Raw genomic sequence first — 11,791 nt, forward strand, 5'->3', positions numbered from 1 at the left:
GTTTAGTTCACCCCTAGTCTTCTCAGGTTTTCTGTCCCTCTGCAATTGTCTCAGGGCATTGGTACTCATCCAGATGCCCCCTACTTGAATATCCTCCCCTAGGTCATCTCAGCCAGAGGATTTATGTTCAATAGTGGAATCTAGCCCCATTCCCATGGGCTTGCCTAGTTTAAAGCCCTCCTCAGCAAGTTGGTGATTTTCATAGAGAAAAGCTTCTTCCCTCTGCCTGTGAGGTGGATACTATCTCTTGCATGCAGACCAGTGCTGTTGAACTGCATACCAAGGTTGAGGAATCCAAAACCATCTCTGACACCTTCAGTTAACTTTTTCAATGCATTCCTCCCTCCAGTGACCACGACCTTTAAGTGGGAGGATTAAGGAGAAGACCACTTGTGCTCCTAGCTCCTTGAGCTTTGCCCCCATGGTCTTGTAGTCACTCCTGATTCTCCCAGGGTTGTTTCTTGCTATGTCATTGGTACCGACGTGGACAAGGAGCATGGGGTAGTGGTCTGAAGGGTGGACCAGCTTTGGGATCTTTTCCATTATAACTCAGATCCTGGCTCCTGAAAGGCAGCAGATATCTCAAACAATAACTAACACCAGAGTAACTTTGGACTGGAGTAAATAGACTGGATTAAATATCCGGTTAGTACAATTTTGATTTTCAATTAAAACATCTGCTTCTTAATTCTCTGATAAGCAACTTGAACTTAAATTGACCCCATAGCTTTTCTCTACTGATGTCATTAGCTAAAACAGTGATTCTCAACCAGGATACCAGGGCACCCTAGGGATGTCACCAGATCCTTTAAAGGTGCCATGAGGTGTGAGGAGATGGGTAAGGTGTGAAAATATAGGTCCAGGCCCGGCTTGAATATTCCCCTACCTCCACTGCCCACCCCTGGGCAAGAAGGTACGCACTGTAATATATAAATTAGCTTTTAAAACTTGGTGCTGTTATGGAGGGGTGCACAAAAGTTATGGAGGGGTGCCTCAAGTTCCGTGTAAGGTACCTTGATTCTGAAAGGGTTGAAAACACTGTACTATAGTCTGTTAATTATTATTAAAGGGTAGTTAACATCCAAAGTGAATTAACTTTCAGGAAAGTAAGCACTAAAATATTTGGCACTACTGTGGAAGAAATCAAACTTTGTGTTGTGGTTGAATCGGAACTGACAGAGCCAGCCTTTCTTTATTTAGGGCTATACTGTGATCACAGGGAGAATTCCATACAGCAAGGGGAATCACCCTTGTCTGTTTCAAAGGAATTCTCAAACTCTGTAAGTTTACAGGCATATTTATACTTAAGACAGAGACAGAAAAAAATATGACTTTAGAGAAACAAATAGGAGTAAATCACTGGTCTGACGCACACAAACACAGGCAGTTTACTTAAAGAAAAGGGAAATATTGTGCTTACAGGAATGGTTATCAGTTTTTGGTTCTCAGAGAGAAAAAAAAACTAACATTCACACACAGGTTAATATATCAAGACAAAAACAAGGCATGCAGAATTTTCTTACCTTTTATTTTTCTGAAGTATCAGCACCTCTGGTCTCTGTCTCTTTTCTTAGTCAAGTTAGGAGCCTGGTTAAATTTATTTCCACACTACAGATGAGCAACTACCAGGCCCTGAGACACCCTTACCTTCAAATCTATACTATGTCTAATTCAGGTAATATATATCTTGCAACCATGCAAAGACCATCATAGTCTGGTTACATAACTGATGATGTATACCAGGGATGGGCAAAATATGGCCCATAGGCCGCATCTGGACTATGGAGGATCTTTGTCTGGCCCACAGTGGGTCCCTTGGTCCCCTGACTCAGGCACACTCTGGCCATGGCACATCCTGCTGCCGCCTGGGAATTCAGCAGGGCTGGGGCAGCTCCGCAGCTGGACTGCCTTTCTAGGCAGCCCAGGTGGCAGGTGTTTCCTTCCTGTCAAAGTAGCCAGTAAACAGAAGGAGCAAAGTTAAGGTTCAATGTACAGTGGAAACTGGTTGAAATGTTAGTGATGGCCAATTAATTCTTGACATTAAAGAACCAATGAAAGAACTTAAAGTGTGGTCCTCTCTAAAATGTCACTCTGAACAAGAGTCACTTGGGGCAGGATGAGTAAATGGTGAAGCTTAGATTCTGCTTAAATCAATAACATGAACACTACTTCTGAAATAACCATCCCTGAGTCTCCTTTGGAAACAAAGAATCTAACAGCATTAGGGGAAGGGTGGAGGGCAACCTGATTAGAAGAGGCTTGCTGTGCTCCCAAATCAAGCAACTTAGCGGATAATTCAAGTTCCATGTAAAATTCACTGTGTCAGATTTGCTGATCAGGCTGCATACAGAAACTGCTCCTGGGTGCTGAGCGACTGCCTGCACAGTTACAGCCTTTCTATGCTCCCTTCCTGCCTCCCTTTGACCTACTCAGAGAGAGGAGACATCTTTTCCCCCGGGTCAGTGAAAATAAAGAGCAAAGCCATAATCAGTGTTTTTCTACACTTTTTTCCTTTTCAGGTTTAGGTCTGAGTGTGCTAGGGAAGTTTGCAGAGGCTGGAGTTGGTAGTAGCTGTCAGCTTTGGGTATCTTTACATTATTTTGTCTTTGCTGCACAAAAGTAGCATGAACTTAACAACTTAATGTCACCCACTCCCAGATAAAGAGATCCTCTTTGACACTGGGCTCAAGCTGAGAGAGCCTGTATACAGCAATTGTGGAAACAAGATGTCTAAAAACTCCAGTTGGAAGATTGCATAAGCCTTTGCTTTTCCAAAGCAGATCTAATAAATAATTAATACATCTCTACTGTCATGCCTTTGTGGCCATATCCCAAACAAATACCCAGTTGTTCCTGATATAAAATATCCCAAGTGTCATAGGCCAGAATTGAAAAACATTTTGCATTTTTGGCTTGGCTTTCAATTACATCAGTAATGCATGCAGCTGCAGACTGAATAGGGACATTCTATAATTTATCTGATATGTAAGTGGCATTGGATGGCACAAGAATCTGATCCGGGAATGTTGTCAAATTTTCAGTGAATCATATCCAAAGCCTTCCAAAAATTGCCACCTTGTGTCTGTTATTGCTTATAACCTGCCAAGTTCCAAATATAGGGAACAATATGGGTCAGTGGCCCTGTAAACAAGTGAAGTCCTTGTTCTTCTCTGAACAGTATTTATAAACCCTGTATTTAGTCTAGATGCCTTCCCAGTTTGGGGTTTGGCATGAACTAGTAAGTTTTTAAACACCAAGGAGATAATAATTTAGCCTCGCAGCCCAGGACAAGGTCCAGTTCCTCTTGTATCCTAGTTCATATTTCCTGATGCTACAGAAAGACACTTGGAACCTACTAATACCGAGGTTGTAGTGTACAAAGGCACCTACCATTATTAGTTAAAATTTTTATGCTGTATTTTAGCCATGCTGCAAAATTATAAAGATTCTCAGATGTTAAACTTAAGCTGGAAGGTGATCAGCAAGCTTGCTTTAGTCAGTTCCTAAAACTGAGAATTGTGAGTTGCAGCAATTATTCTACACTGAGAAGAAAGTGTGTTAACTTTCTCTTTCACAAATGCAAAATTTAAATAAAATGTAATTAAAAAGCAGTTACAATAAAAAGTACACAGAGCTTTTTCTACTGAGCATTTTCTGTAACCAGTGTTGTCCTGAAGCATACGCTATCCAGATTTCCATTACAGTGGCACGTTAAATGCTCCCCCATCCATCTATTCCTTGTTCTGTCCTGACACTGCACCTCATTTCTGTTGTGCTGCAATGACTGCACTTTGAAAGTCAGAAAGACCCTGTTCATTGCAACGCTGGAGAACTGAAGACTGGTACCTGCATTATATTATTCCTGTCACTATATTTAATTCATGACTGCAAAGTAAATATTCAAGCATCTGTAACTTACAGACCACAGCACCTGTTCACAGATCTCTAAGTAGAAGATAGTAGAGTACTATCTTGAGTACACACTTTTGAGTAATGACACTTAGAGCAGATAGGGGGAATGAATGAAACTGCAAGTGGCAGGTGGTGAGAAAGAAACTGGAAAAACAAACAGCAGTTGTAAGTTCTGAATCCAACCCTTCAGTCCCTTGTGATTTCGAAGAATCCAGATGGCAAAATTCACAGCTAAAAACTGACAATACCAACTAAGTTTCAAATTGCTGGGCATAACTGAACTGCCAGTCTATTTTTTAATAATATAGTATGCTTACTACACTGTGTCTTCAGTCTGTTTTGTAAAACCATCCGCAAGCAACATACATAATTTACTGCGCAGTATTCTACAGTAAATGTATTGTTCATTAAAATAATTAATGGATAATGTAGCTGTCAAAGAGTATAGCATGCATTATGTACTGAACAGCTGATATTGATGACTAAAAGTCAGAGCATAGTGGAAGCATTTAATAACCAGAAAAGCTGCTTTTTCTAGTATAAAAAAAAACAGCATAAGAGAGAAAAGAAAATATTTTGTTTAGGCTTGAAGGGATTTGAAAGTTGTGTGCTGCTGGGGTACAAAATTACCTCCTTGAGGAAAACTTGAAAGAAAGTTTGGAAAAGTGAAGGGTTTGTCTTGCTTCGACTGAGAAAAAGCCATTTTGGCTAATGTATGGTATAAATCTAGACTGCACTGGGCAATTGTCATATTTGTACATATTGGTTTGTTTAAAGTCACCTTGAGTTAGTGCACATAAGCTATAGTATATTGCCAGATACTTCCTCTTACAAGACCGTGAGACTGGGGTTCATGCACCCAGAGTCTGTCTTTGGCTTTCCCCCCCTTTTCAAAACTAATCTCTTTTTTATTATCTTCCATATGCCTAGGGACTGACATTCAAAAAGCCAGAGCCTAAATTAATTCAATCTTTGCACATTAATTTAACCTGGCTAGTTTGAATCAGTTTGCAACTGCATGGGCATTCTGTCTGGACTGAGGAAATGCAGGCACATGCCTGCAGTTGCTCAGGCCACATGCTTGGGGAGCGGTATTAGAGCAACCCGCAGCTACAGAGAAGCTGTGCTGGGGGTGTGTGGCCAGCCACAGCAGTAGCTCTGAGTGAACAGGTCCAGGAGAAGGTTAATTCTCTCCTCCCTGTCCCACTGGCACAGACCTGGGCCTGGGTCCACCAGGCATTCTCCCCTCACTGCTGCAGTTTTCTAAACTTGTCTGGGACAGATTATTGCATAAACCAGTTCAATCAGTTAAGTCTGATTACTACATTCAACCAGGATTATCTCAAACCAATTTTTGCCATTTTGATACTGGTTTATGTGCACTGAACTGATGTTCTGTTACAGGTTTAAATCAGTTTCTCATCACTTGAACTGGTTTATGTGTAATGTCTTTCCCTAGCCACTATGACTACATCCTGCTTGCCACCAAACAACTTTGAGGTAAGCAGACTATTCCAACTTTTTTCTAAGCCTAACCTGCATAAAATGAACTGTATCAAAAAGGAGATTTTAACTACGCTTTTAACTCTCCTATGAAATATGAACTTTCGTTTCTAGCTGGGAGAACTTTTACAATCTTTTCTCCTATGCCTGAAGAAGGGTGCTTGTGCCTGAAAGCTTGCAATTAAAGAATATTTTTAGCAAAAATCTAGTAGGCCTAATAAGACATATCATCTCTACTACCAGTTCTAACTCTTTATAAGATTTTATTTCCTCTTTTTCTGTCCATGTGTTCTGCCTTTTTTTGTCCCCAACCTTTGTTATATTTGTTTTCATTGTCTTGTTTTATTACATCTCTTTCTGCTCTCTGGCTCTTCCCTCTCCAGTATGTGGTTAGTTCTCTCTTCCATCCCAACAGCTTGTCTCTATTTCTGGTAGCAGCAACCATGAAAGTCAATAAATACTAGGGGTGAGTGAAATGGGCCCTAGTCGATTCGGATTTGGATTCAGCCCAAATCAGGGACAGTGATTCAATTAGTTGATTCAGATCAATGTCCCTGATTTGATTTGGCCAAATCTGAATCTGAAGATTCAATGCTGATTCAGAGAATCAGCAATTTGGACATAGACACAAGTTTAAAAGTTTTTTCTATATACCTTGAGGTAACAGGTACGGCTCATGAATGCTGCAATTCTGGGGCAGATGGAGCATCCCACTGGAGTGTGGGCGGCCATCCAGAAGCACTTCCAGTCCACTTCTGGGTCTGCTGGGGAGCATGCTGTGGCCCCCCAAGCCCCTGCCAGTTTCGCGATAGGCCATGAGGGGACTCTGGGTCACCCGCAGACCCAAGAGGCACCAGTCACAGAGCCAGGAGGGCATGTGGGAGGCCTCCAGCACACTCCCCAGCAGACCTGGAAGTGGACCAGAAGTGCTTCCAGTCCACTTCCAGCTCTGCTGCTGAGAACGCTGGGGAGCCCCCTGTGTTTCTGTGGGACACTCCATCCGCCCCAGCATTGCAGCATTCATGAGCCCCTGCTACCTAGAGGTATGTAAGAAAAACATTTAAAGCTGTCTCTATGTCCTGATCACTAAATCTCTCTGAATCTCTCTGAATCGATTCAGAGGGTTCTGATTTGATCCGGAGAGATTAAAGAGTCCTCTGATTTGATTCGATTCAGAGATTCAGCCACTGAATTGGGCTGAATCTCTGCCAAATGAAATCAGGGACCGTAGCTTTGCACAGCCCTAATAAATACTTACCCATCCCATATCACCAGGTTTCTGCCAAGCCTCATGTTTTTTAATATTTTCCTTTTAAAGTCCCAGGTCTCTAGTTTTATAAATACATGAGAATCATAGGCCTGGTCTACAAACAACCCACATTTTTTTTTGTACCAAAATAACTCTTTCAGATAGGTGTGTGATTTTATACAATCCAAAATGTAAGTGCATTTGTACTGGTATCAAGATGCTTATGCTAGTACTCTTTTCCTCATGTGGGAATAAGTTATCCTGGTACAACTGTGCACAGTGCCTCATGGGTAGGCAAGAATTCAGTTTTCATTTATAAAAAAGAACAGAATATTTTTAACCACATGCCATACCCTTATTCCACCTTCTTTCTTCATTTCTGTCAGTGGAGAAGCAGTGAAAATTAACAGTGTCCCATCTTTCGAGTAGGCTTGATGCTTTGAAGACTAGGACATGCTTCCACAAGAGTAGTAAGGAGGAATTCTTCTATAATGACACTGCCCACTTCGTGTAGTGTGCTTTGAATTTACAATTCAGTAACAAAAATAGACATATCACTTTGCCTGGCAGGAACAGGGAACCCCAGAGATTTCCTCAAAAGAAAATTCCACAGGCAGAGTGTGAACTTTCTCACATTTTTCATCTATAGTGGCATGACATTCATCTCTGCTCATGACATTATTGACCTGATCTAAACTCTCAAGGGAAAATCAGGCTGCTATAGAATACTTCAGCCTTGCTTGCCAGAGTTTAGAAAAATAATATTGTGTTTTACCTACAATAACCAAAAGCAAAAATCTGTGTTTAATTTGCATATTGGTTGTTGGACTGAATTGTAGGAACCCAGCCCTTATACCTTTGTTCTGGGTGAGCACAACCCTCAGACCAACCACAACACCTGCCAGTTGATAATAGGAGAATTTTCTGATACAGAGTGAGAACGAAAAAGCAACAATACAAACAAGCAAACAATTCTATATCTATCAATCCTAGGGTTGTCATCAGAATCAAGGTATATCTGCTCAGGATGCAGGCTTCACTCTGAGGCTTTCTCTCTTAGGTGTCAGCAGTCTGGTGGTGGGATGCTGAGGCCCATGGCCCCCCTCCAGTGGGGTGCATGAGATGGACTACTAGTATGCCCTCGGTCCACGGTGGCTTCGGGGACCCCAGGGGATGGGGATGGGAACCCCTTTCAGTGAAGAGGAGGGACAGAGAGGGATGGACAAAGGGACAGGTAAGGACAAGAAGGAACCAGGAGGGACCCTTTGTTAATCTCAAATCTCTGCTTTTGTATTCTCCTTCCCCCTTGATGACTCCTGATGACTCTTCATTTGTGGCTACCTCTGGTTGGTTGTCTCTTTGTGGTCACATATCCACGTAGCCTTCCGGGCCTTCTCCTAATTTGATCTATTCCCCCAAAACCAGGACTCAGGCCCCCCTCTGCTCTGGGGTCTTGTAGCTGGTATCACTTATCTGGTGTTACGGGACAGTATGGTACATACTTCCTTTTGTTCCCAAGCTGTTTTTTAGACTGTGTCCTTGTTGGCCTTGTTGTGCTAGACAGCCCATCTGCTTTCAGGGCCATGAGAAGCATCTCCCAAGCTCATTAGAAATCCATTTAACCCCTGCTGCCCATCTTGAACCCGTATAATGCATATGTCTATACCTATAAGCCAATTCCCAAAAAACAGGCCTTTAAATGCTATTTTAAGCCAACGTAAATGACTTTTTAGTGCCTGCTGTTCCGTTACAGTACTAAAGTAGTATAATGAATTGATAGGCAGGTAGAAATAAAGCCTTCAAGAAAGGAGGGGGTAGGATGTCTGGTTGATTTTATTCAAGATAGTTCTTATAAGCAAAGAGATTGGAGGCACCTATAAAAATTTGCAGAGTAACAAAGGTAGATTATAGTAAAATGTCTTGATGATGGTGATGATGGCTTACAACCAGCAAGGCTAATGGTGGTTACTGGAACACAGACTTTGAATGGAAGAAAGACCATTATTCCAGGTGCCAGGGATCAGTTACATAGAAAACTGCCTGCTATAGTCTACCTCCTATAGCATGGTTAAATTTTCTGGGAATCTTGGGGCTTTGTGGCAGTGGTAGGTCTTGGTGAGGCATGATCCTGATGACATGATGAAAACCTGGAAGTTCACCTTGTAGGTATGTCAGAGATAGAGGGCTTGAAATCAAGTGCAAAGAGATTTTCTCTCTCTCAACATATTTCTGTATGTCAAGTTTATCCATGTGCTGAACAATTCTTTTTTTTTATTATTGTTTCTACTAGTTTTCCTGCAACAGAAGTTAGATTCACTGGTCTGTAGTTTCTTGTGTCCCCTCTAGAGCCTTTTTTAATGGGAGTCACATTGGCAATCTCCCAGTCCTCTGGTATCAAGGCTGTTTCCAATGATAGGTTGCATAGTACAGTTAGAAGTTCAGCAATTACCAATCTGACCTCCTCCAGGACACCAGGGTGAAAGCCATCAGGTCCTGGTGATTTGCTGCTGTTTAGTGTGTCTATTTCCTCTGCAACCTGATCTACTGAAACCTCAGTTTGTGCTGGTTCCACTAACTTGTCCCTGAAGAGGAGTGCATCTCATGACAGAATTTCCTTAACATCTTCCCTAGTGAAGATGGATGCAAAGAATGCATTTAGTTTCTTGGCAATGATGCTGTCATCCTTTAGGGCCCTTTTTACACTCTAATCATCCAAAGGCCCAACTGACTCCCTGGCAGGTCTTCAGCTTCTAATGTAGTAAAGAAAATGTTATTGTTATCTTTTTGTGTCTCTATCCTCTCTATTGATATACAAGGACAAGCAAACGCAATGGATGGCCAGGGCTAATGGGGCTTAGCTCCCTCCCCCGCTCCCCGCCCCAAACACGGGGCAGGAGTGACAGTATTCACCAGCAGCAGTGAGGAGTCAGGGCAAGCAGTGCCCCTCCAACTCCACAGTGGCGAGGAGTCTCAAGGTGGAGTGGCCCGCACCCTGCCCGTCAGCAGTGGTGAGGAGCAATGAGGATCCGTGCTTCCCAGGAGTGGCAAGGGGCAGAGCCCTACACTGTTCTCTGCCTTATAGTGAGAACTCTGAACCAAGTGAACTGTTAATAGTGGGTTGAAGTGGGCTACAGATTATTAATTGTTCTTAAATCTGTTTGTCATCCCATCTCACTTTCCCCCATTAATAAATGCTGCTATAGTTTGATATTATTTGTGAGTGGGCAAGTTTGTTCGCATTGGAGCACCGAGGCAGAAATTTTTTCCCCAGGTTTCTAGGTGGGGGCATAAGCCAAGATAACCAATTTTTGTAAAACCCCTAAGGGGAACTTGGCCATGGTTGCTGCCATCTGGTGCCCGGCAGGAGGGTTATATATGTATGTGGGAAGGTTATTTACCTGAAGACCTAGCAGCAATGTTGATTATGTCAAATCTTTTCCAAGATTTTATAAGTTTTTAAGAAGCTCTGTTGCTTCAAGTGCCAGAATGGAAGAAAGACAGGTGCCAGGGATCAGTTACATGGAATGCCTGCTACATGACTGTCTTCTTCTGGCAGCTTCTTAAATTCACCTTTGGATAATTCAACAGTGTGGTGCTCCGCTTTCTTCCCTTAAAATCATTGTTTGGCTCATTTCAACTCAAAACTGCGCCAAGGTTCTGGTGTTTTCATAGAACTGAGTGAGTGCACAATGATACACAGTTATAACTGTGGTAGTCATACTGCTACTTCAAACACCAGAGATAGGCAAGCCCAGAGGAGTTGCAGGCAGGGTGAAATTGTGGATGCTGAATGTGGATGCTGAAAGAGCAATATGGAGTTATATAACTTCTGAACCGGGCACAAGCACCAGAGGCACATAAAACAGAAGCAGAAAAGAATGGGTTCCCACTTTTTCAGCACCCAGGGCAGTGATGGTAGTACAATTATACTGGCCACTGGAGAGCCAGGGAAGTGGAGGCAGGGGTGAGGGTAGCCAGGAAGAGGGAGAGCAGTCTTTTCTCCCTAGGCTGTCCTCACTTGAGCAGATACTGCTGCTGCTTTAACATAATGGGCTGAGCTTCTGCCTCTGAGGGATAGGCCTCTGTACCAGGGCCGTCCCCCCACCCCAAGGCAAAGCCCTCCTAGGGAGAAAGGGACTGCATTCCACCCTCCTGCCCCTACCAGATACACTGCATGTTCTGTTCCTGCCCAGCTCCACCTGCCACTCCTTTGTGAGGGGAGAACACCACACCTGACAAGTGGTTGGCATGACATGTAGACAAGGCTTAAAAGATTTTAAAAGGTAAAGTAACCTCTTTTCTTTGAGCTTTTTAAGGTCCACAGAGAAGTGAGCTCAAAAAAGGAGATATCGTTTTCTCAATAAACTTGCAAAGGTAAAGAAAAGTGTGTCTGGTGTCACATACTAGATTAGGAGCATATCAGAAATACACCAAGAATGAAACCTCTGGGACCACTGAAATCATTTTAGGCCAGGATTTTTACCCAAAGCTTCACACGGATAAGGGTCAGAACTCTGAAGGACAAAGACATTGTATATGGAATAAACACAAGCAATTTTTATGTTAAAGTACCTGTAATGTGACTTATACCTGAACATACCCAGCTTATCTCAAATTAGTAGCACAGCTAAAGACTTTATATTAAAAGCTATGGTCAACTTCTAGACAAAGTCTGGACATGCAAGAGTTTAACATGCGCTATACTAATAGTGACCCAAATACTGAAATGGTTTGATTTACTAAGACCTCACAAAACCCTGAAGAAGTATTCTGAATCAAAAGAGGAAAATTAAGCAGTGTATTGGACATTAAACCAAAATTCACTGCATGCTTCTTTCAGCTGCTATGATAGCTATTTAGATGGAGATGGAGTACACAATCATCTTATGTAAACACCCCTCCAAATAGCCTAAACATTTCTGCACAATTCTCTTTTGCTATGAAAACACATTACCAACTCAATTCAGACTGCCTATCCTAAATATCCCTCCAGAGTCTCGGTTGTCACCAGTAGTATATAGGCTCTCCACCCTTCAATGCAAATGTGACCCGTGGGTGGGACCGGAAGTCCCACTCCTTAGCCCCGCCCCTTCCCCATGTATAGTGTGTGACATCACCACCCCCACC

The 11,791-nt window shown here is 42.6% G+C and overlaps 1 long non-coding RNA gene across 1 annotated transcript in view; it reads right to left on the bottom strand.

Moving 5' to 3' along the window:
• Nucleotides 1-1,538: 1,538 nt before the first annotated feature.
• LOC109323960 overlaps nucleotides 1,539-11,791 on the bottom strand; it is a 13,954-nt gene continuing 3,701 nt past the window's right edge. Inside the window, exons 2-3 of the long non-coding RNA XR_002104802.1 lie at nucleotides 7,815-7,819; nucleotides 1,539-1,608 (exon numbers count right to left, since the gene is read on the bottom strand). This is a non-coding gene — a long non-coding RNA (uncharacterized LOC109323960). The remainder of the gene's footprint in view (nucleotides 1,609-7,814; nucleotides 7,820-11,791) is intronic.

This window comes from Crocodylus porosus, unplaced genomic scaffold (assembly GCF_001723895.1).
Source record: "Crocodylus porosus isolate Cpor-Errol unplaced genomic scaffold, CroPor_comp1, whole genome shotgun sequence".
NCBI classification, from domain to species: Eukaryota; Metazoa; Chordata; order Crocodylia; family Crocodylidae; genus Crocodylus; species Crocodylus porosus.